The sequence below is a fragment of the Lissotriton vulgaris genome, chromosome 9 (genome assembly GCF_964263255.1).
Source record: "Lissotriton vulgaris chromosome 9, aLisVul1.2, whole genome shotgun sequence".
NCBI lineage: Eukaryota > Metazoa > Chordata > Amphibia > Caudata > Salamandridae > Lissotriton > Lissotriton vulgaris.
Genome location: NC_141697.1, coordinates 824,272,627 through 824,299,502, shown reverse-complemented (window position 1 = coordinate 824,299,502; position 26,876 = coordinate 824,272,627). Strand labels below are relative to the sequence as shown.

Genomic DNA, 26,876 nt, shown 5'->3' with positions numbered 1-26,876 from the left:
GAAGGGTAGAACTTCTCTGCTGAGACACAGAGCGCCACTGCGACCTGCACTGTCCCGGAGGCAGGCCTCTCTGGGTGCTTGGGCGGCCGGCACCACAGAAACACTGTACCAAGATGGCGGCCGGTTACACAGCACGGAGCCGAAAGCGGTAAAGGCCCGATCTCGGACCCAGACCCCAAGGCGCCTGGAGAACGGCAAATGCCGTGGTCCAGCGGAGCATGGCCATGGTGAGAGGAGACCCGGCGCAGCACCCTCGGACCACTGATGACCCCCCCTGGTGGAGTAGGCTCTCTAGAAGGTACCTGGGACCACCTGGAGCCCCCTGGGGGACCTGCCCACCTGATTAACAGAGAGGCACGGACAATAACCAGCCAGAGCACAGGGCGAGACACGCGTCTGGCTCCTAGCCGGGGACGGGGAGAGACCGTCAGTGCTCAGAGGCTCACACTGGGACTGGCCCCACCAGGTGGGTGGCACACGGCACCCCGAGACCTAAACCGGGGACGCAGCGGCGGAAAGGTCAGACTCGGGGGGATCCGGGAACCGGAGGCCTACATCGGGCTGTGAGGAGAGGATTGTAACTGTCAAAAGGGGGCAGGAGACGGCTAGCTTAAACACTGTAGTGTGGTCTGAGGCCGCATATTATTACGGGGGCCACCGTACAGCGGGGACTGTGGCTCCTGGGCCCTCTCTTCCCCCGCCCCCCGGCAAGCCACGCAGGCCCAAAGGAGAGGGAGGGAACATCAGGGGCACGCCACAGGACATAGTAAGTGGGGCCTGACCCACGTGGTGACGCAGACTCATTAGGAACCCCATAAGGGGAGAGAAACATCAATCCCGTGGACCACAGCCCTCAAGAGCTACAAAATAGGTGAGCTCAGTGGAGAGCCCACGCTCTATGGTGACCCTGATACCTGCTGGGGGCAGTGAAGCACAACCATAGGAAGGCCGGCAAACCCCAAATCTACTGCACCAATTGGGACTCCACTCTCAGTTGCTCGACCGGGCGAGTAGTGTTCTCCTATCACTGACAGCGGCCTATACAGACGTGATTCACAACCACCGTCGCAGTTCCCCCTCCACTCGTCCTCCTTCCCTCGCGGAAACCCAACAGACTAGAAGAGAAGTGAAAGAGACTCCTACAGTGAGACGTGGCAGTACAGGGAGACGAGATGGGGAAAAGAGATCCGGTGGCTAAATCTGCTAGACAGGAAACCATGGACAACTATGCCACGACCCGTCCACAGAAGGAAACGAACCCGGTGGCATCCGGCACACGAGCTGACACCACCATGCTCTTATAGGCGATCCAAGCGTCCAGTACGGACATAGAGGACTCAAGGGCTGCGCTGCAGGTCAAAATTGGCGAGGATTTTCGGAACCTGAAAGAGAGGGTGACAACGGCGGAGACACAGATTGGCGAGGCAGAGGACTCCCTCACCACCCTCCAAAAGGACATGGCGGAACTCCAAGCATCACACAGGCAACTGCTATGGAGGGTGGACGATGCGGAAAACAGGGCGAGACGCAACAACCTGCGCTTCGTAGGTTTTAGAGAAGGCATTGAGGGGACGAATGCGGCGGCCTACCTACACTCATGGCTAACGACAACTTTCCCGCAGGCTCGCTTCTCGAACTGTTTTGTCATTGAAAGGGCACATAGGCCACTGCTGGCGAAGCCGCCGGAGGGAGCGAGGCCACGTCCGATCGTCGCACGGTTTCTGAATTTCGTGGTCAGAGATCTCATACTAAGAGAAGCCAGAAAGAAGGGTGAAATACGACAAGACAACACGAACATCATGATCTTTCCGGACTACAGTCAGGAGGTACAGAAACAAAGACGCTCATATGACTCAGTGAAAGCAAAATTGCGAGACCTACACATGACATACATGCTGCTCTTCCCGGCGAAATTGAAGGTAGTCTTCGAGGGCAGGTCACACTTTTTCAATCGACCGGAAGAGGCCGGGCAGTGGCTAGAGGAATGTCCGATGATTCGAGAGGCGGAGGAGGAAGGTCGCAGAATAAGGTCAGAGATGGCGACCACCAACCTGTGGAGGAGCCCTCCTAAGGCCCAAAGAGTCTAGAAACCGCGGACCAGAAGACGCTCGCAGACAACTCCATACCCTGGTCCCAACACGACGGGACGAAGGAGACAAAATCCAGCAACGCCAGCAGAGAAACAAGCGTCATCGGGATCCAGGTTCAGCTACCTGGTAAATCATACTGGCTCAGAGGAGGAAGACGACACAGGTGGCCAAACATCGGATGGGAAAGAAGTGGTGGAACAATCCTTACATCCCCTAGTCACCGCAATCCGAGAGCTGGAACAGGAAGCGACCGGCCCACCAGATGATCTGGACACTGAGACACAGGACTCCCATTCCTGATGAGGGACAAAACTGATATAAAGACCAGCAGCTCATCGCTACACGGGCACGCAAGTTACAAGCACACACCCCCCTTTTCCTTATTGACTATTGTTTAATTGCATGATAGAAATGTTCTTTTTCTAGGTTGACCGAGTAGGGAAGGGAAACGGTAGCTCAGCGCTTGCGCAAATTTTTCCTTTAGCTTAGGAGGGGGGAACGCAGGGGAGGGCGACAGCCTACTCCGCCAACAGTCTTGTCTCTGCGGAAGTTGAGACTGTTGGGGGAGGTGGGGTGGAGGGAGAGGGGGGAAGTTATGGATGTTTTCCAGTTAATCGGGGGGATGGAACGGACACCAAGTTGGGGGCCGGACAGGGAAGAGGGAGGGGGGAGTTGGGATTGAAAAGGGGGGACAATCATGCTACAGTGGCTGCACACTTCTGCATTCTAGAAGACACTTTCACAGACCGACTACAATATGAGACACACACTCCAAGATTGCGGGTGAGCAGGTGAGACAGACCCAAGACCGGTGGGGAAACAGCGTCCTGGCGTGGAATGTCAATGAGCTTGGCAGTAAGATAAAGAGGGGATTAGTGAATTCGTACATTGAAAGACTGCACCCTGACATAATACTACTGCAAGAAACCCATCTTAAAGGTACTAACTGTGCCTTTTTGGCCAGGGGACAATACAAGGTTTTGGCACACGCGGGATACAATACGGGCAGCATGCGGGCTACCAGATTAACTGGCACAAATCGATTCTTTACGACCCTAAAGGACAGGGAAACTGTCAGGAACTCCCGGGACTATTGCTGACTACCATAGAGGGCTTCAAATACCTCGGTGTGTACGTCATCCTGGACAGACAGCTGTCATACCGACAAAACCTACAGCGAATCCTAGTGAATTTCACAACAGATGCGGTCCGATAGAGGCAGCTCCCCCTCACACTCTTAGGGCGGGCTGCGATGTTCAAGATGATCACACTGCCCAAGTTCCTGTACGCCCTACGGAACGAGTATTACCCACTTCCCTCAAAAGTGTTCAAGACAATACATGCTGAGCTGAGATCCTTCCTCTGGCTGGGTAAACAACCCAGAGTGTCGCTGAACACTCTTCAGAGATATCAGTACAGCGGTGGGATTTCACTCCCGAATCTAGAAGCATAATATTGGGCGGAGCACTTAGTGCCGATTAATGATAGGATACACGCGCAGGCAGATCATCCCACGTACGCCCTTGAAAGACACATAATGTCCCACAAGCCGTTGATGTACTATCTGTACGGGGGCGCCAGACGGGGGCAGATACTCCCGGCTACAGGAATCACTTTGCAACTCTGGAATAAATCTATGAAACGTACAGGATGGGGAATGAAACCCACAAGACAGACGCCGATATGGCATTGTACATGGCTAATGGAATTGAACTTCCGGATGTGGGACGATTTGGGTATCTCCACCTTGGGGGACATAGTGGCCAGGGGAGCGCTAAAACCATTCACGGCTCTGGGCTCGGACTTTGGACTGCACCGTACACATTCTTTAAATACGCGCAGTTACAACATGCCTGGCAAGCCCAAGATATCCAGGTGGACGCACTACCGGAGTACGCGTCCCTAGAGGGATGCCTCCTATAGGAGCGCGTGCCCGGAAAAGGCAGTCTCACTTACCTACAAAAGATTGACAAATAACATGCTGGGCGACCTAGCTAAGCTCAGACAGACGTGGGAGACCGAGGTGGGAGACATGGAGGATATCGACTGGGTCATTGTACTGATGCATCCCAGAGAGGTGGCAATTAAATCACGACTGCGCCTCATCCAGTTTAATGTGGTCCACAGAACCTAATATGACAGAGTACGGCTCCACAAAATGGGGAGGAAAGAGAATACGATGTGCCTCAAATGCAGGGACAAGGAGGGAGACTTCTATCACACCGTATGGTCATGTAGCAAGATACAGGAGTATTGGGGTAAAGTCTTTGAGGAGCTGAGTGAGGTGCTGGAAATCCAACTCCGGCCAGAACCTAGGTTGGCCCTCTTGGGAATGACCAATGATGTAGACTTAACGCGCCCCTTACTGACCTTCCTGGTACTGGCACTAGTAGTGGCCAAAAGAGACATAGCCAAGTATTGGGGAGCATCACAACCACCTAGACTGGATGAATGGAGGAACGGATTGGATCTCTATATGGCTGCAGAGAGGGTCACTTACAAAGCAAGGGGATGCCTGAAGAAGTTTCGTAATGTCAGGGGAAAATGGCGACGCTATCATGGTTTGGATGGGGGACTATGAGTGGTGCTTAAAAAGCGGCCATTCAAACGTCCTTATGAATACACAGCGGAGACTCAGGTGTCCCAAACATATAGATAAACACAACACGGCACATTGGACATGGGGAAAGATCGGAATGACATTTTTAACGAAGGTACTGTGGGGATGGTGGAAGGTGGGAGTAATGGAGATGAGTACTGCTGATTGCATGATTGTACTGTTAAGTAATGATAAAATGCAAATAAAAACGTTTTTAAAAGAATGCCTTGTTTTGGAGGGTTTCCAAAGTTGCCCCGAGAAAAGTTATCCATTGAGAGGGCGAGAGAACGGATTTCTGGTAATTGACTAAAAGCCCCAGAGAGTGACACAGTTTTAGGCAGATCGATATGGCTCCAGAAGTCTGGAGAAAAGATTGAGCATTCACCAACCGCTCGTCGAGATATGGGAAGATCTGCAGACCCCATAATCATAGATGTGCTGCCACAAGAGCAAGACATTTGGTGAAAAATCGTGGAGCTGCGCGGAGACCAAAGGGGAGGACTTTGAACTGATAGTGAGCGCCTGCCACATTGAAGCGGAGAAATCATTGTTGTTTGAGATGGATAGGAAGATGTAAATATGCATCCTGTAAGTCGAGACTGGCCATAGAATCTGAATGGTTCAGCAGTTGCAATATGTCCTGGAGAGTTACCATGCAGAAGGACTTTTTCTGTAGGTACTTGTTGAGTTTTCCGAGGTCCAGAATGGGACCATGCTCCCTTCTTTTTCTCCACAAGAAAAAAGTGGAAGTAGAAGCCCATTCCCCTTCAGCCAATCATGACATCTAAGGACAGCCATACCAACAAGCTGAAGAAAAGCAAGGGAGGCTACATCCATAAATGCATGGATGATTGCGGAAGCAGATCTTTCTCTTATCTCTGGAAGAAGATCCAAATATGGTGTGATAACAGGCCACATCTGCCAGTAGTGCCTTCCCAATATTGCTAGAGCATTGTCTGTGTGAACAGTAGTGCCTGAAGTGGTAGAAAACCTTTTGCCAATATTATCCAGCTGCCCACCTTCTTTATCCGGTGGTGCAGTGATAGGTGCCAAAGGATTTTTTTACCTTCGCTGTGCGGCTTGAGTGACCACTGAGTCTGGCTTCATGTGTCTTACCAGACAAGCCGCACTTCATCAGGGGGCTTGTATTTTTTGTCTATCCTAGGCAGGAATGCAATAACAGTTGTAGGTGTTCTGATTACTTTCACTCCTAGCTCCCAAATATGATCAACTATAGGGATAGCCCTTACAGTCTTTCCTGATTGATCTTTAATATCATAAAGAAAGCAGTCAGACTGGTTGAGCGTCTTTGGCAGTTGAAACTGAGAGGCAGCCCTTTCAATTAATGAATCGAAACCGCCTATGTCTACCGATGGAGAATCTGCTGATTAAGGAGCTGGAGAAGCAGGTGTGAAAAAGTACATTTTCTTCCCATTCATTGCCAGCTGGTCTAGTGCTCTGAATTTCTCCTTCCTCCATGTCATCATTAGAGGATACATCCGGTTGAAAAGGCACAATAATGTCCGTTCTCTGCATCATTCTAGGTATGGGAGGAGGCATGAGCCGTAGAGATGTCGGCATAGGTGGTGGTGCACCCGCAGTTGAAGGGAAATGAGTGCGATAATCTTACTCTTATCAAAAAAGGGAAGAGGAAATAACGTCCATTCAGTTCCCCTGAATAGGTACCTTAATAATCACAAAAGAGAATGGACGCTTGTATCTACAATAACCATTGGTTATTACTTGACAACCCTCATAGACGGTATGATTTTGTTATTGCGGTGTATCTTTTGTCCGCCCCTTCTCTAGCGTCATGGCATAGTCATCGGGCTGTCAAGTGACATACTATATGCCTGCCTCACCCGAGGCAACCTATGGCAAGTGTAGAAGTGTCCAGAGATGATTAGGACTGTTCCAGAGGAATTGACAGCAGTGCCAATAAGTGGATCTAAAAGCAGTGTTGCATCGAGAAACCAAATTTATTGTAAGAAAATGCACACTGTTAATTAAAAAGGAAAAATAGTGGTATATTCGGTAATCGAGTTACAGGACTACCATATAACTCTATCAAAAGGTCAACATGTTTCAGCTCTATATGGCCCACAGGGGTCTGTAGAGCTTTCGTCAGGACAAACAAAAAGGTTGATACTCACACCATTAGTGCAGTTTTCAAAAGGGGGGGTATGAGATTCTCATACTGAGATTCCTGTATATTGGAAAAGAATACAGTTAACATTAGTAATTCAAATGTCACAATATTTGGCAGCATATAGCATCTGTACAGAAAATTTCTGTAGAAAGATCAAAAATAAATGAATATTATTATCATTTATTAGTGTCTGTGTGTGTGCACATTCAAAAGAATTATTATTACTATCATACAGAGACATCCGTGGTGATATATAATTATTTCGATTATCAAAGATGGGAATGGACACTTGTATCTACCATAACCATTGGTTATGTGTTGACAACCCTCATAGACGCTAAGGTGTTAAGCGTGCGGTTTATCTTTTATCCGCCCCTTCTCTTGCGTCATGGCATATTCATTGGGTTGACAAACGACGTGCTATATGCCAGCCTCACCCGAGGCAACCTCTGGAGAGGGTAGAAGTGTCCAGAGAAAATGAGAGTTGGAGTGCAGTGCCACAAAATAAACCAATTATACAAAAGAATTTTAAAAAACAGTGTTGCACCGAAAAAACAAAATTTATTATAAAGATGCACACTGCAATTAAAAGGAAAAAATAATAGTATATTGGGCAATCGAGTTACATGAGTGCCATATAACTATTAGTAGGTCGACATGTTTCAGCTCTATTTGGCCCAACGATTCTGTAGAGCTTTCGTCAGGACAGGACAAACAGACAGAAATGAATACTCACACAATGTGTGTAGTTTTCAAATGGAAGTGTGAGATTATCACACTCAGATTCCTTCTATTGTAGGAAATCTCACCACATCAGGAGCCAAGAGTCGCCTCACGCAGGGCGCTTGCCTCGTGTTAGTCGTGATAATCGCTTGTGCTGACTCTGCGGGGCAGAGTCAGCACAAGCGATTATCACGACTAACACGAGGCAAGCGCCCTGCGTGAGGCGACTCTGGGCTCCTGATGTGGTGAGATTTCCTACAATAGAAGGAATCTGAGTGTGATAATCTCACACGTTTCGTTTCGTTTCAAAAACTTTATTTGATTCAAAAAAAAGAATCATAAAAGTCAAGCAGTTACATTTACAGACATGATTTGGAATTCGTTTTTAAAAGACAGACTTACAATTAAAACACTAAACTGGTAATACGCATTAGTTAATATGGTCACAGATAGAACCCGTAACTCTTACTTTCAATCAAATTATGATAATTCATAAATTATTCGTACCAGGGTATGCATTAAAAGGGCAAAGAAAAGAAAAGTCACGATACAACAATATACATGGGCAAAGACAAAGGTTCTTGGGGCCAAATTAACCATACCGTTTTCTAATCAAGAGTGACACTCGTATGAAGTTTAACATCGCACAACAGACACCAGATGATGACAAAGATAACAAATAGTCATAACCCTCATTGTAATGACATGGTTGCTTTTCCTTGAGAATGGGCTTAATAAACCTAATTCTCGGGTCCTTATATAGGGGACAGAAGAGAACAACATGCATCGTGCTTTGGCTATCTTTGTTGTTGCAAGGACAGGGGGGCAGTCTCTCACACCAACCCCCCTGTTTAGGAAACGCAAAAAGAAAGTGCAAGATGTTTAACCTAAACCTTGTCAAATAGAATCGCCATTGCACATGATTTGTGAAGGTTGAATAAAACTGGTGTTGTAAAGTAACTATAGGACCGTAAGGGCTGACCAGGGAATGTACAAGTGAGGATTTCCAATAACTTGATTTAATGACAGCTTTAATGTCTCCCTGTATTTTTTCGGGATTATCAAAAATGTCACCCAAACCTATTTTATGGAGCATTTCATTGACATAAGATAGCCAGGGGATCTGTTTCATGTTTGCCAGTTTTAAACAGTCCCAGAGGATATCTCTAGAAAGCTGTAAGTCCTCTGATAGCCATATTTTGCCCCATAATAATAAGGGGGAAAGGCGAATGGTGTCACTCACGTAATTCAGACTTATTTCATCGTGGGCAAATTTGTTTGAAGAACCTGATGGAATAGCCAATACACGCTTTAAAAATTTGTTCTCCATGATTTGTATCGTGTCAGGGCTTTCGGTCCCCCAAGCCCCGGCCCCATAAGTAGCTACCGACAAACATTTTGATTTGTACAGGGTTTTTAAATGTGTAACAGGTTTTTGACCTAATTTGCTACAAAAACGAAACAGACCTTCTATAGAGCGACTGGCACTCTGTAATCGAGTCTTCATTAACGGGGCCCAACTTAATTTGTTATTAAAAAGGTTTCCCAGATAGTTAAAATTTTCAACCTGTTAGATTGTAGAGTTATTTACTACAAACTTTCTGGTTTTGGTCCCCTTTGGGCCACAGACCATGGCAAAGGATTTGGTGAAATTTACCTTCAGGTCTAGGTCCAACATGAAATTGTGGAAGGCATCAAGACAGTGCTGCATGCTGTTTCCTGTGAGTGTCATAAGTACCGTGTCGTCGGCATAAGAAAGCATTGGTATGCTCCTGCCGTTGATCTTTGGAAAATCATGGCAATGGTCCAACAGGTACTCTTCCAGGCCATTGGTGTACACGAGGAACAAAAAAGGGGCTAATATGCATCCTTGTCGAACGCCCTCAGTTGAGAGGATAGACTTGGTTTTCTCTCCCCCTGGCCCGAACCTTATGGCTACAGTTGTTGATTCATGCAGTCTACGGAGCAAGGTGACCAAGGGTTCCTCGAAGCCCATAACCCCCATCATTTGCCACAACTTGCTCCGACACACAGTGTCGAATGCACTTGAAAGATCCATGAAGGAAAGATGATGGAAGAATTCCTTGCCTTCATGTACTTCCCTATGATTAGGGCCAGGTTCAGGCACTGTTCAACAGTACCTTTACCTTTTCTGAACCCATATTGGGAATTCACAATAAGGCCCACCGAATCTGCCCATGTTTCCAGTCTGGCTAAGATGGCCCTACCCAGTATCTTACACGATGCATCAATTAGTGAGATTGGGCGATAGCATCGGGGATCAGATCTATCGCCCTTCTTGAAAATCGGCACCACTACTGCCTCCTTCCATGATGCCGGGACACGGCCAATAACAACTGCTCTAAACACATTTAACAACAGGGGGGCCCAAACCTTGACATTGTGCTTGAAGAAGTCCAAAGGCACTAGATCAGGGCCGGGGGCCTTTAATGATATGCCTTTCGACAGAGCATCTTCCACCTCTTGCAGGGTAAGCGATGAACTCAGGGCCAAAGATGATGGAGAGACCACCGATTCCCTAGCGTCTCCTAATGATGATTCATTGGGTACAATTCCATGTGGATTAAAAATGTTCCCAAAATGTGATTCCCATGTTTCGCATGCAATCTGCATCACAAGATTGTCCTTGCCATTGCTTGTAAAGAGGGGGCGATTAATAACTTCCCAAAAAAGCCTGCTATCCTTTAATTCCGAGGCCTTTTCTAGATCTTCCCAGGCTAGGTTTTTTAAGTCCTGCTTCCTTATTCTTATGGCCTCTTTATAGGCCAGTCTGGATGCTCTAACCAGCTCTTTGTCCCTTGGTTTTTGTTTTAATGCCGCTTTCAAGGATCTATGTGATGCCGAACATGCAGCATCAAACCATCTGGGACCTAACCTTTTATTTTTCCCAATTGGTTTTATGAGGCGCTCGGCTACATGCCCACATAAAGATTCAAAAAATTCCCTATGACCTTTTCGGGGTTAGCTGTGGATGTTAGACATGCCTCATATTCAGAGCTATATCCATTTAGGATCTCTGCCTCAAGACCAGCTGCGTCTATTTTGCCCCATTTGAGAGTAATTCCTTGGTTCCTGTTATACTTTATAGGTCGCTCCTAGACAGGATGTTTGGGCTTAACAGGACAAAGCAGGGATAAGATTAGAGGGTTATGGTCGCTGGCAGCATTAGCGATTACTTCCAACTTGTCAACATAATGAAAATACCCACTAGACACAATTGCAAAGTCAATAAAACTCATCGTACCTCTACTTCCCTGAAAAGTTGGTATCGGAGCCGAATTTGGACCAACCCAGGGCTCCGCTATACATAAATCATTTAGGATAATGATATTATTTAAAGCGCCCCCTGGGGTGTATGTTTGAAGTGTGTCAGGGGATGATCATGAGAGTCTTTCAGACCACACACCTTCGAGTCCCCATGGGTGCATAACGAACAGTTGAAATCTCCCACCCAGATAACAAAAAGTAGGGGTTCCTCGCGGCGTGCCCTGGCTATAGCCTCCTCCAATTTCGACATTACAGTTGTCTCATTATCGTCAAAGATGTTATAATACCAATTAATCAGTAACAGTGGTTCAGGGAACAAATTGACCAACATTAGCAATTGAAACCATGGGGTGTCAACTATCTTAGAAGTTACAAGTTTACATAGTTTTAAAGAAATCGCTGTCATTAGTCCACCTTTTGCCCTACCCGCTTGTGAAGGTACCGCTAGGACATTATATGGTTGGAAACCCTCAATATTCTGAGTAGATCGACTCCATGTTTCCTGGAGACACAGAATGTCGCGGTCTCCCACAAAGTCTAACCAGGCCTCATCCTCTAATCTTGAAGCAAGCCCAGCGATGTTCCAAGAAATTAGGCACAACCTTAATTCACTTTGATTCTTTCTGGCTGGTTCAGGTATTGCTTCCAAATTTTGCCTTAAGGTGATTGGACTTAGTTCGCTTTCTTGGGTAGGGCTAACCTCAGAGGCTTGAGGGTTAGAAGTACGATCGTCACCTAGGGAAACATTCACCTGTAAGTTATCATTACGACTTTCCCCCTTCTCCCTCTGGCTAGGCTCTCCTATTATCAGAGCATCACCAGGAGACTTTTGTGGTGGTCAATCTAGCTCCTCCATGCCCACAAGCGGATCAAAACGGTTTCTTAGGGGGATGTTACTTGGGAACCATCCTAGATAGTCTTCTCCCTGAAATCTTGGTCTTGGGTCATTGTACCAAGTTTGCAAAGAATTGTCGTTGTTATATATTGATCCCCTAAAGAAGCCATCACCCTGTTGCAAAGTTCCCCAGTTGTTTTGGTTTGGCCATGCAGCCCTATTTCTCCAGACCCACCCAGGGTATGTATCACTGTGAAGTGTCTGCCCAGTGTTCTTGTGAATCAAAGTCGGGGAAACAAAATTCAGATTTGGATAGAAGTATTCCAGACCTATACATTGGATATCCCCAACTCTAGCAAATCTTGGTTTACGGCAGATGATATCTTTTACCCAGGTGTCACTGAAATTAATCAGGATACAGTCCCCCTCTAAGTCCTTCTCACTTGGGCCCACCCAGGGGACTCTACGCACACTGAGTATTTTTGTTTTAGAGTCAGGAGAAAGTGGTCTGTTGTTATTGAGCCAGTATGTTGCTTTGTTTTTTAGCTCCCGATTTGATTCCGTTTTATTGGGCAAAACTGGGGGTACTCCTGTGAGAATTACCATAAAAGGGACTGAGTTTGGGGGCAAGTTTACGGGTGGTGGTTTCCTTTTGTATGCTCTCTCACTATCTGCTGCAGGTCCCTGTGATGGTGTTGGTTTGGGCCCATGGGTAATTCCCTGTTTAGAGGTAGTTACTTCAGATGTTGATGCTGTACTAGTCATATTTTGGCTTGGGGGGCCCACAGTGACCGCCACTGCGGGCTTAGTGCGAGCTAGTGGTACAGGTGTGTTTGTTCTAAAGGGACCGGTGCTGCCTTAGGGTCAGCAAAAGCAAGTGTTTGAGGTGTTTTACTAACATTTTTATTCTCTCCCCCTTTTCTTGAGTTACTATTGTTGGCGTTACTATTTTTGTTATTGTTAGTACCTCCCACCTCAGATGATTTACTCTTATTTGCTAATCTCACACTTCCATTTGAAAACTACACAAATTGTGTGAGTATTAATTTCTGTCTGTTTGTCCTGTCCTGACGAAAGCTCTACAGACCCGTTGGGCCAAATAGAGCTGAAACATGTCGACCTACTAATAGTTATATGGCACTCATGTAACTCGATTGCCCAATATACTATTATTTTTTCCTTTTAATTGCAGTGTGCATCTTTATAATAAATTTAGTTTTTTCAGTGCAACACTGTTTTTTAAAATTCTTTTGTATAATTGGTTTATTTGGTGGCACTGCACTCCAACTCTCATTTTCTCTGGACACTTCTACCCTCTCCAGAGGTTGCCTCGGGTGAGGCTGGCATATAGCACGTCGTTTGTCAACCCGATGAATATGCCATGACGCAAGAGAAGGGGCGGATAAAATATAAAATGCACGCTTAACACCTTAGCCGTCTATGAGGGTTGTCAACACATAACCAATGGTTATGGTAGATACAAGTGTCCATTCCCATCTTTGATAATCGAGGTACCTATTCAGGGGAACTGAATGGACGCAAATTCCTCTTCCCTCTTCTGATCAGAAAGGATATATTATTATTCCCTCCTTCAGGGTGATAGGGAGAACCTATTGGTCTGTTGGTTTGCCAAGCTTGACGTTTAAAAAGAAGAATCCTACACTATATGTTGTCTTTCTAAAATGTAAGTCATAACTTAAATCCATCTATAAAACTTAGAAATGGCAGTTCCACTAGCAGTGGTGATTGGACTGAATTACAGAGAGCCTGCAACACAACACTTAGAAGAGTATGGTTTAGCTAACACTGGGGGTGATGTGACATCCCTTCTACGTGCAGATGAAGGTCTACCGAATGAAGCATTTTATACATGGGCACATTTTCCAGCAGTCGACGCAGCCTTTACACATTTTCATGAGTATAGTCCAGCAAAAGTACAAGTGGCTTATAGAGCCTATGAGTATTTAGAAACACCATTATCCTACTAGGAACATGAAAACTGATTTGATGGTCGCCTTCCATACACACATAGATGGATCAGGAAGAGTCCCTTAAGCAATGATAAGCTAACACTGGCAGGCTTAACACTTTATCCAACACCAGCTAATGTCACAGTTTCAGAGGTAGTAGCATTATTGAATAAAGCAATTAACATTTACAGGAGACTGTGACAATATGTCTACAGGCCATTAAGTGAAATACAACATAGAGCAGAACCACTAGGAGCAGGACAGCATGCTGGACAGCCAACAGTCAACAAACAACGAATGTAATCATGGGTAAAAAGCACTTTGTTCTGGACCAATTAGCTTCCTGGATTACAAAAAACAAATTCATTAGAAGCAGTGTACACGCAGACCACACCACAAGATATACATAGGATACTGGGGGGGCAGATTTACAAGCCCCTTGCGCCTCATTTGTGCTGCTGTTGCGTCACTTTTGTGACACAGTTGCGGCGCAAAAGATGCGCCATGGTGAGGGGTATGAACAACGTGACGCATCTGGGAGATGCGTCACGTTGTAAAGCCCTGTGCCATAAGGAAGTGTTCCGGCGCAGGGGGGACGTACCTGCACAGGAACGCCTCCTAAAAGTGGCTTAGTGAAATCTACAAGATTTCACTCAGTCACTTTTAGGCCAATGCTGTATCAAAACCCTGCGCCTGCTTGAAGCAGGCGTAAGGCTTGACGCAGCATTGCCCAGATAGGGCCCCCCAAAGCATTGCTGGAGCTGCGTCGCGCTTGCGATGCAACTCCAGCAATTCGCTGCTCTTACGCCATTGATGCGTGACGCATCTGTGCCGTTTTTGCCCCATGGTGCGCCGCATTGTAAATGCGGCGCATCATGGGTGGCGGAGCTGCGGCGCACAATTACTGGTGCATCCCTGCTAATTTGCAGGGATACGCCAGTAATTGTAAATCTGCCCCCAAGTGTCTTCCATTAGGTATAGCACCACCCATTATGTAATGTGCAATATGGGGAAGTATTTTCTCCTGCTTGTATACTACCACACAAGGGATACCATCCCTGGCAACATTACCAGACTTTATACAAGAATATGGAGCAGCTCCAGCCCTAGATCTAGGGATGAAACTGATTAGGAATTTTGCTACAGTTTCCTCAATTATTCTGGGTAATGTTTGCAGTGAAGCAGCAAAGCTGGCCATGCGCCAGAGGTTTGCATTAGTCCCAGTGCAACACAGGGAACACAAATTACCTAGAATCATAGCTGAAACATACACATCAGTGTGCCAGGATAGCCTAGGTTTAATAGGCATCAAAACCACTGGAATAATTAGAACAGCTTTTTCTCAAGCAGGCCCTGAGGACGTCAGGGAGAAATATGTGAAAGAGTGGGAGTTAGAATTCAATCCTGTATTGTACAGGAATTAAGCAGGCTGGGACAAAAATTCAGTCCCTGATATAATTCATTTGAAAACTGAAGCACAAGTGCTGAAACAATACCCCATAAAACGAGAAGCGAGATGTATTCAATATCTTGCAACAATGGAGTATCCGGGTTAGAAATGAACCTTGCATGTATTTCATAAATAACTCTTTATTTTCCCGTACTTAAAGCTGATGGGACTTACCAGATGGTCTTAGATTATAGGATATTTAAATACTCACAATAGAACATACGCCGTTCAGAACACTCACAGTACGGGTTTAATTTTCAATGTAGTGAGGAAAAAAATCCAAAACACTATATATATCTAATGGGTTTTGTAGTGCTGAAAGAAGGTATCTAACTGCCCTCTCAGTGCTTGGAATGCAGTCATGTTTTCGAACACTGCCTCAAGAGTATAAGAATAGCCAAGGTCTATTCACTTCCTGTATAACATGAGATCTTACAATTAGATCCAAAGGTCTTTTCTCATGTAGATGACATTTACAATACAGATGATGACTTATTAGTACACTTTCAAAGAGTGGATAATGTGGTGACAATATTAGCTGAACATGGTTACAAAATCAACTTTAAAAAGTCAACAATTGTTTACTTTAAAGTGACCTTTCTAGGATATTATTGGACCTGGCCCTTTTTGCAGGGTTCTCCCTAAACGTTTTGCCTTCTGCCTGTATTTTGTCTGATATGTTTAGTTGGTGTTAGGACTCTGGGCACTTTACTACTGCTAATCAGTGCTAAAGTGCATGTTATCTCTCCTTTAAACATGGTATGATTGGCTTACATCAGTTTGGCATATTTAATTTACCTGTAAGTACCTTGTACAGTGGTATCCATATAGCCAGGGCCTGTATATTAAATGCTACTAATGAGCCTACAGCGTTGTTTGCACTAACCACAGAACTAGCCTTTCAAATCTGTCTCAGGCCTGTCACTACAGGGCCTGCATGTGCAGTTTACTTCCACATTGACTTGGCATTTAAAGTTACTTGCCAAGCCTGATACTCCACTTTCACTGCATATAGGTCACCCCTGAGGGAGACCCTGGGTAGTCCTTTGGGCAGGGTGGGGTGTAGGTAAAAGGTAGGACAAGTGCCTTTATTGTGTGGCATGTCCTGGTAGTGACAAAAACCCTATTTTGTTTTTCACTACAGTGAGTGCTGCTCCTCTCATATGCAAGCATCGGATTTCCCTTATATATCAGTGAGTGGTAATTTCTGATATGAAAGGAGTAGCTTTGCAATGCTTGGTATGTTTGGAATTGTGGTGATTAATCTGCGTTCGTCTGCATACTGAATGGGTTTCCTAGGCTAAGAGAAGGGGAGCTGGGAACACTTACATTTAGATAGGCTGTGTCCTGCCTTCACACAAAGGGCTTGTTCACCCCTTGCTGTACATCTGGAACCAGAGCTGGGTTGAAAAAGGGTGTTGTGCACATCTACGTTTCTTTTGAGGTTACCTTCACAGCAAAAATATTTTGAGTAAAAGCACAGGGTCTCTGACCCTATGATTTTAGACACTGCATGGGACTTGTAACCAGACAATGTTGGCTCTACATGCTACACCAAAGGACTGCTGTGCTGCCAGAAAAGATCACCACTTGGACTATATTTGCTCTGTTGTGCTGACCTGCTTGTCTGCTAGAGACTCTGCCACTTTGCTAAAAACAGTGGGCTTGTCTGCTGTCTGCCTGCCTTATGTCTCTTGCACCCCAGTGTTCTCCTTGGACCAGTGCCTGCCAATAGAAGGCCATGGGACTCTGAGTCTTGCCTCACCAGTCACCTGACTAATGCAGTGTGAGGTAGTATGGTGGAAGCGCTAGATTTAGCCCCAGCAATCGGACCTTGAAGGTGTGGGCTCTGTTTGGGGAAATCCTCGGTTAGTGTATGGTGAGTGCTACCTTGCTCCTCGCACTGCATGGTGAGCGTTGTGTCTTCATGAAGCCTGGGGTTTGTAGTCCCGCCTGGTCTCCGATGAACAAGAGCCATACCATCAACAACTTCCAGGGAATCACCCAACGTGGCCCCCCAAGCAAGGGGGATGGCGACGGACCATGCCTGAAGAGAGAGGTGCTGTACCGGGACATTTTCTCCTTGCCAGTGTCATCTTGCTGACCCTCAGGAGTCCCACTCAGAACGGCCCCCTCCTGGAAGGGAGAGGAAGAGAGCCATGCACACAAAGCTGCCTTGCTGAGCTAAGGAGATCATCTCTGGAGGCTAAGGGCCATTGTTCTTAGAAGCGGCCCTGCTGCTGTACCCAGGTGGGGTCTGAGGGGCTCTGGAGGGCTTCAGACTTACCACAGTGTGAGTATGGGGAGTAACCATGCTGTTGGCAACTACACCGTGCGTTAATGGGTAGCTGTGTTGGAGCACCTAACGCGTGGCGGATCACATGAGGTCTCACACCGATCCCCTGGATTGGAGCTCTTCCCCCAGGAGTTCGGAGGCCGTACATGGGGGCTCCTGTCTTCTGAGTTCGCCTATGGGGTGGATTCCATACGGAGGCCGATCACCACTAACGGGTGACTGTTGAATAATGCTATATATCTCTTGCCCCTAAGCCAGATCGCAATACTCGCACACTTGGGATGATCCATGTGCGTATGGTTCCATAACCTGCTGCATCTGTGTTTAGGATCATAAGTGGGGATGATGTGTTTCCTTTACTACATGTTCCTTAGGTGTGCTCATCCCCATTGGTGGTTATGGGTTTCATTCATTACATGCTGCATTCCAAGCTCTGAGATTATTGTATGTCGTGTTTTATGCTGGTAGGATCACAAATACTCTTTTCGAGGATTCATAAAATGCACAGTAATGTTAGTTCTTGATGTTTTGCAACATAACAGCTGTTTCATTATTACACTCGTTGTGATGTTTTGAAAATTGCCTGGCTGGCAAATTGATTACTTTTTATGATGTTTTGGTGTAGGTTTAATTTATAATAAATTTATTTTTCTATAACACTGTATGGAGTTTCTTTTATGGTGTATTTACTGTGTCACTTGTGTAAGTGTGTTGCACAAACGCTTTACATATTGCCTCTGGGATATGCCGGACTGTTCTAGCCAAGCTACCAAGAGGGTGAGCAGTGGTTATCTTGGGTCTGCAACAAATATACCCTGACTAGAGTGGTGGGTGTTGCCTGGCTTAGGTACATACTCTAGCCAAGCAGAAACCCTATTTCCAATACAAGAATTATCCTTTGAGGGTAAAAGGTTGACGCCAGGATTTTGTCAGAAATGCACCACCTTGGAATCTCTAACTACATTGAAGAAGTTACAGGCCCTTTTGTGTTTCCTAAACTTTGGGAGGACTTACATCCCACATTAAGGGGCTCATTAGGATAGCGGATTTTCCGCATCCTCTGGGCCGGCGGTGGCTTCCGGAAAATCCGCTGCGGACCCACCAAAGACCCACCGCCACATTAGGATGGCTGGTGGGTCATGGTTTCAGTCCGCTGCTTTTCGGCCGCGGTTGGCTTACAACCGCGACGGAAAAGCTCTAATATGCTGGCGGTGTCTCTCAGACACCGACAGCCATATTAGGATGGGGTTTAAAACATGCTTTTCTGTGGCGAGTTTTCTGCGTGGAAAAGCATGTGGAACTTCACTGCAGGGGCCCGTTGCGGACCCCCTGGTTGTAGGGGGGTGGGGGGTGCACATGGGGGGTACCTATGGTACCCCCCTGCATTTGCATGCAGAAATCGTCAGGCACCGCACGGTGCCTGCCGCTTTCTGCATACAAATGCTATGTATGCATTTTTACCATTGCGGCGGGTGCAGCTTGAAGCCGCACCCGCCGCAATGGTAAAAATAGAGGATGTGACTGCCAGGGTGGCAGTCACATCCTAATTTCACAGGAGGGAACTCCGCAGGCCATGCGGAGGTTCCCTCCCACTCTGGGGTCACGGACGGACGCAAGTCCGTCCGCGATCCTAATGAGCCCCTAAGTACAGAGAATGAGTCCATTATATGACCTTAGTTTACCTAACTTTAGTAAGAGACTGGACACCTGCACAAACTAAACTTCAGCGTGCATTGCAGGCCAAGTAAAATACTTACACAGAGATAGTAAGACAGATTTAGTCATTCGGATTATTCCAAGCAAAACTGGATATACTTATGTTGTCTCTAATGGAGACGACAGTGGCAATTTGCTTACAAATAACATTTATTTTTAAATGTTGAAAAACCCATCCCACAAATTGAGAAAATGGTGACTGAAATTCAGACAGCAATACTAAAGATCAAGCCTTGTCATGTAGTAATAATATCACAATAGTTACGCCAATGCCAGCTTTAGAAGCATCAACTAAGGCCAGTGTTCTGAATGTGAGGGTAGATGGGTTCAGTGGGTTTTCTCTTTCAATGCTGAAGATGTGCTGTTTGAATTTGATACTTCACTAAGAGCACAGGACTTTTTGAACTATGAGAAAAAGTTATCGTCTTAGACATAGGTTTTGCTTTCAGAGCAATACAATACTGTGTTCTATATTGAAGGATCTGCACAGTCAGATATAGGGACAAAGCAAAGATATTCTTCGGCTTGCACTGCTGTAAGTGGTATTTTTGTGAATGGCAAATTTATGCTGCAAAAAAACTATACCACATTCTTGGGGGAGTTGTACAGCCCAGATAGCAGTATTCAAAGCATAGAAAAGACAAGCCCTGCGCTTCACACACATAGTTTTAGATTCATCTTATTGTGTTCAGGCTTATAACATTGACCTGCCATATTTGCTGTTGAATGGATTTAAGGATTCAAAGGGCAACCAATTCAGAGCAAAATACTTTGAGGTTGGGTGGCAGCACTGAAACATATGCTTAGCTCGGCACGTGTAATACACACATTAGGCCATCAACGTAAGGGCCAACATGCCTTTGGTAACCAGCAGTTGCTGCAGTAACCAGATCACAGACAAGAATTTATATACATTTAGGATGCAATCAATGCCTCATCCAAACTGCAGGCTCCTCCAGCAGGGTATCCACGTGGAGAAGTGTGGCTCAATGATTAGAGCGGCTGACCCTGATGCAGAGGTCTAGCCCGGGACCAGGGTTCAATTCCCCGCCTCGGCGGGTCTTGGGCTCAAAATTCCACTGACCTGATAATTCTCGCCTCGGTGCCTATTCCAATCATGGAATCCCACTCTGCAACTCTGCGCAATAGCTTGCTTAATCTCCACAACGGCCCCCACAACGACAAGGATGCCTGGCCTCCACCTTGGGGGTGCCTAAGGATGCCTGACCTCCACCTTGGGGGTGCCCAGGAGTGGACGCCTCACAGGGAAAGCCAGGATGGGTTCCACAGCGGTATTCGTACAAGCGCCTTGAGACCCTTGTGGGTGAGTAATGCGCTATACAAGTATCAATTTACATTTTACATTTACAGATATATCAACACATTAGGTTCTGACAATACCCCCTGGGTTTGCACACCAGAAAATGGGAGTAGGATATAAACTTCCCAGATTAGACTTGATTTAAACGGCCCATGAGGGCATAGCCTCTGCACATGTTGGCATAAATGCTACCATTTCATTGTTACAACAATGATGTTGGTGGTCAAGCTAAGTGAAAGAAACTAGACGTTATGTGGTGGAATGTGACATATATCAACAGATTAAACGTTCTACAGTGAGAAGACCAGCAGAGCAGCCATTGATGGTATCAAACAAACCTTTTGAGCGTTGGTGCATAGATCATTTGGGCTCTTTAGAGTCTGACAACCGCTACAAATTCTGGTTGCAGCGGATTCATGCTCTATAGCCCTATGGGTGTACCTAGAGACGGCAGCGAATACTTGTAATGTCATTAATGACATTGCTGTTATGATTCCACTCAATACTCCAGTGTTTGCTTTACTGGCTTTTAATGAGATTCGTGGGTGTCACACTACACTATTCTGTCACGAATAGAAGCTTAACTAATGGTTATGTGAGCGTAACAATCTTTACATCAAGCAAGGACTACCTTCTTGAGTACTCAGCGGAAGCTTAAACTGGGTTAGTAATTTATATGAGGTTCACAAGCTTTAAAGAATTTGCCAAGGTCTATGTTGGGGGAAGCACTCTGTATGAGCTGATGTTCAGACAGCCAATGTATGTTCCACACTTTGATGGCTGTTCAGCAGTGCCAGAAGTGAATCCTTTTGATGTAAATGTATGTTGTTGACTGTTTTACATAAAATACAGGGCGAAAGGAATAAAGTGTCAACTATTTCAGAGGATGTTTCTGCCACAGACGAAGTCAAGGTGTCATCAACCACAGCACGGTGGATTCCTGAAGTGGGAGATCAGGTCCATTAGAAGATTACAAACAAGGAAGTTTACAGACCACCTGGGCCCATTTTGGATCTGAGAGGTAAACAGTGATTTTGCCTCCTTTGCCTGGGTCTGAAAGGAACAGACAGGTGTACATTGATGAAAAGTGGCAGCTGGCTACATCGACAAAGCAGTGGCATGTCTTGGCCAATTTTATATAGTCACCCCCATTGCGGACTTAAATATGGGTCCCAGGGCAACATCTTGCACCCTCTCTCTGCCCTGGAAGAGATCCCGATGGACACTCTGCATGTATACAAAACCATTGTCCCACGTCGGGGACAAACGAGGAGGCAGAAGTGGCTGTTATTCAACATGTACTGAATTTCACTCTCGAGGAGTTTGGTAATCTGGTTCTATCTGGTAAAGTAACACAATAAAATGCTTTGATTTATTATGAGCCCCAAACCCATCAGAACCCTTTGGAACTACTAACTGAGAAGCCTCCTGCATTTCATCCAACAGCCATCAGGTTACTTTGATGATGTAGATGATTTTTCTAGTGATTCTTCTACCATCCAGACTGGAGTAGTCCAGAAACTGTGAAACTGGATTTGTGAACAATACTGCTGACCTCCTTGGCCCTATGATTTCTTAGGAATGGATAAAAAAAAGGTACTTATCTGTACACTGTGGTTCTCCAATATTGATATATTTTATAGATTCACATGCTTGAATCTTCCCTGTCGTCATGGTGGGAGCCTCACGGTAACAGTAGAATAGCAGTTTAAAGCACAAAGGTTAACCTCACTTGAAAATCAATAGTATTTAGTAACCAGTTAACCTCATAAAAGAACATCCAAACTCCAACCAATCACATCACAGATCCATAGTATCCATCCCCTGCAGGGCCACCGTACCTCAGATTTCGAGCACGAGTTAGTAAAATAATAGAGTTATGGAAGGTGCACCTGGAAGGGGAGGACGGGGGGCCGCATGTGTATCTATAAAAGATATCAATACTGGAGAACCACAGTGTACAGGTAAGTAACTTGTTTTCCAGTACTGTATCTTTTATTGATTCACATGCTTGAATCAGAATACTAAGCAGTACATAATAGTTAAAGGAGGTGGGAAAACAGGTGAACAATCCCACCATGCGGCCATAGTATTATAGCCAGAATCACAAACAAGTAACATACCCTCTGCATATATAAAATATAACATTTGCCAAAACACCAAGAGAAGAACAAACTTAGGATAGTGGTATAGGAAATAAATAAAAATAAAAATCTAAATTAACCTTAATAAAATGAGGCCTACTTTAAGCGGACAGATAACGTAGGGCAGCTTGACCAACAGCAGTATCCGTCTTCCGCAAGGTATCCAGGCTGTAGTGCCTTCTGAAGGTATGGTTGTTCGTCCATGGGGCCGCCATGCAGATGTCGGGTGGAGATACTCTGGCAAACAGGGCCGAGGACGCTGCCATCTTCCTGGTGGAATGGGCAGTCACTTTAGACGTTAGAGGTACTCCTGCTCTTTCATGACAGTAAACTATAGTAGAAGAAACCCAACCTACAATAGATGTTCTGGTCAAAGCCTGACCCATCCTAGGGGCAGAGAAGGCAATGAGGAGTTGGGTAGATTTACAAAAAGGTACTGTCCTTCGTAGGTAAAACTTCGAACATTGTTTGATGTCCAAAGAATTGAGAGCTCTTTCCGCCGTTGTAGACGGAGCAGGAAAAATGAAGGCAGGACCACTGGTTCATTTAGATGGAACACAGTAGGTACTTTAGGGATGAACAAAGGATTAGTGTGGAGCACCACTCTCTCCTGCTGAAACTGTAGGTAAGGCTCAGTCAGTTGCAGTGAAAGCCTGAATTTCGCTAACACATCTAGCAGACATGATGGCTAAGAGAAAAGCCTCTTTCCAAGAGAGGTATTTCAAGTCACACTTGTGAATTGGTTCAAATGGTGATTTTGTGAGATGCGACAAAACAATGTTCAATTGCCAGAGCACCGAAGGAGGTCGAGCTGGTGGGAAGGCTCTAAAAAGAACTTTCATAAATTCTTTCACTTGTCTGCTGGACCATAAAGACAACTGATTTGGACGTCTCCTATACGTTGAAATTGCCGCCAAATGAAATTTAATAGAAGAGAGGGAAGGCCAGCCTTGGCCAGAGATAAAAGATACAGTAAATGTCCTCCGAAGAAGAGAGTGGACTGCAAGAGTGTTTTGCATACCAGGAACAGTATCTTTTCCTTTTTTGGCAGAGTAACACTTGACAGTGGAGGGAGCTCGGGCCTTGCTAGGTATCGAACGGCACTCCTCAGAGATAGTTAAGTCACCAAACTCTGTGTGGTGAGGAGCCAGGCCGACAAGTGAAGAGAGGGAATCTGTGGATGAACCACTTGGCCTTGATCCATGGAAAGTTGATGCTCTGTAGGATGAAGACTGATTGGAGAAATCTCTGATAGGTGAAACAGCTTTGTAAACCAGTATTGCCTTGCCCACGCCAGAGCAATGAGAATGATGCAGCAAGGCTCCCATTTCAACTTCTGTAGAACTTTTGGTATTAGTGAGAATGGAGGAAACACGTAAACAAGCACTCCATCCCAGGAAAAACGGAAGGCATTCCACAGAGAACCTGGCTGAGGAAATCTGGGTTGGTAATCCCCAACGCTAAAATTCCTTTCCCAGCTGAATGGCATTCAACTCCCATTTGTAACACTGCTTGGTGTCTCTTCTGAGTGAATCAGCCCATTTGTTTAGCACCCCTGGAATGTGCTGGACTTATATCAATATGTTGTGGTGAATAAGCCAATTCCAAATTCCCTGCGCCAGGCTTCAGAGAACGGAGATCTCGTCCCCCCTTGTTTCTACAGATAGAACATGGTGGGTGTGTTGTCTGTACGGACGCGATTCGAAGCTCCTTTTATCTTTGGTAGAAAGGATTGGAGCCCTAGGAAGACCGCTTTTACCTCCAACAGGTTTATGTGGCATAAAGACTCCTGGTCCAACCACCTCCCCTGAACCTGAAGTTCTTGGAGGTGAGCTCCCCATCCTTCCATGGAAGCATCCTTTGTCATTATCAACAATGGTTTCACTGGGAGAAAGGATAGGCCTTGGAAGAGATTGCTTCTTAATGTCCACCAGGACATTGCCCTGCTCATCTCTGGTGTGACTGGCACAGTGTTGTCAAAGGAGCCTCGAGCTTGAATCCATTGGGAGTACAGTTGCTCCTGAAGAGGTCTCATCTGTAATCAAAAGTGAGGTATTAACAGGATGCAAGAAAATGACATCATCCCCAACATCGACTTGTAATTCCTCACAGAAACACACCTTCTTGAGGAAAGAGACTGAACCATCTTTTGAAGAGAAGAAATTCTTTCCTCTGTGGGAGAGCCCATTGAGCGGCTGGTATCTAACATCGCTCCCAGAAACAGCAGTGACTCGGAGGGAAGGAGAGAGGACTTTTCTCTGTTGAGATTGAGACCCAGAGAGTGAAAAAGGTGAAGACAGGCATTTGTGAATTCCCTGGCGCCCTGCAAGGATCGGGCCTTGACGAACCAATCATCCAGGTAGGGAAAGTCCTGGTGCCCGGCATGCCGGAGATAGGCTGCCACTGGCGCCAGACACTTAGTGAAAACCCTGGGCTCTGACTTTAGTCCGAAAGGTAGCACTTTGAACTGATAGTGGCACCCTGCCACTCGGAACCTGAGGAAACAACAATGCTTTAGATGAATGGGAATATGGAAGAATGCATCCAGAAGATCCAGCGAGGTCATGTGATCTCCTGTATCCAAGAGAAGAAGAATCTCCTGCAGCGACATCATCCTGAAAGGATGACTTTTGATGAACTTGTTCAACAAACTGATGTCCATAACCTGCCTCCATTTTCCAGTCTTTTTCTTTATCAGAAAAAAGGAAGAGTAGAACCCTAGGTTGAGCTGATTGCGTGGCACTACTTCGATTGCTTGTTTGTCGAGAAGGCGATTTATTTCCCCTTTTGAGAAGCGCCAAGTCTTTCTTGGAGGAAAATTTGAAGGTTGTTGAATAAAATCCAGGGCGTGACCATGGTTGAATACATCTAACACACATCTGTCAGAAGAAATGGTGTTCCATTGAACAATGAATTTGGAGAATTTTCAAGCCAATTGGAGTGGGACAGGGGTGATGGGTACCTGACAATTCTCATTGCCTTCTGCCTGTATCTTGGGATTTTCCTCCAGATGCAGGATACCCTCCGTGCTGGAGCCCTCATGTAAGCCGGTTTGGGCGTCCGATTAAAGGACTGCGCAGAATATTGAGCCCATAAACCCTGCTGATAGTAGGGCTAAAAGCACTGTTGGAGCTGAAGCTGATATACAAATTGGCCCCTTCCTCGAAAGGAAGAGAACCTCTTCTGCTGCAGATTGGCTAAGGATTTCGCCATATCTGTGTCTGATTTAATAGCTTAAAGCGCCTCATCCACATGCTTACCAAAAAGGTTCTCAGCGTCGAACAGCATGTCAAACACCTTTCCTTTGATTTCTGGACGGAATGTTGTTACCTTCAGCCAACCCTGTCGCCGTAAAAGGGCAGCACCTGCCATCTGCCTAAAGACGGTTGAAGAGATATCCATCGCCACATCGATGACTTCGAATGAGGCTCTTTCACTCTCTGAGAGTATTTCTTTTGCCTCTTTTTTCTTGTCCTCAGGCAGAAATTCTAGGAAAGTAGCAATGTTCGACCACATCTGCCTATCATACCTCCCAAGGATGGCAATGGCATTGGAGGATCTGATGGCCGTTGCTGCTAGCGCAGAAAATCTCTTCCCAATATTGTCTAAACTGCACTCTTGCCTGTCTGGCGGAGTGGTACATGGCGAAGCAGGGCTCTTAGATCGCCTTTGAGTGGGTTACATTATTATGGGATCAGGCTTTGAATGGCCAATGAGGCATGCAGGAGAGTCCTCAGGTGCCCAGTACTTTTTGTCTAATTTTGGAAAAACTGCCGGCACAGAAGCTGAAATTTGCATCAACTTAAGGCCTTCCTGCTACAAGAAGACAACAAAAGAAATTGCCCGAACAGAACGCTGGTTGACAGCCTTGAAATCATACAAAAAACATTCTGCTTGCTTGACCGGCATGGGGAGATCAAAGTGTTTTGACGACCTCTCTAGAAGGTCATGGAAGCCGCCGATATCTGCTGGGGAATCAGCCACTAGCAGGGTGGGAGATGGCGGTGTATATGCCACATAGTCCATTAATTCATCATGGACATCAAAGTCCACTTGTAGCTCCCCTTCCTCCAATTGTTGGTCACCACTGTCTAATGTTCAAGCAGGAATATGTAGGGGAGGTAAGGATATTAGTTTTGGTGGTACAGGAGGAGCTTCCTGATCCGGGATAAAACCAGGATCCTCCTGTAGAGGAGCTGGCTTTTGAGCTACATTACCATCAGGAAAAAACTTGTAGTAGCCACTGAGCATCATACGTAAGTCCATGACCAGAGACATCGGAAGAGTAATGGGGG

The 26,876-nt window shown here is 45.9% G+C and overlaps 1 protein-coding gene across 1 annotated transcript in view; it reads right to left on the bottom strand.

Moving 5' to 3' along the window:
* Positions 1-26,876, bottom strand: part of TOP6BL (TOP6B like initiator of meiotic double strand breaks) — a 2,408,555-nt gene that overhangs the window by 1,534,438 nt on the left and 847,241 nt on the right. The window lies entirely within an intron of this gene.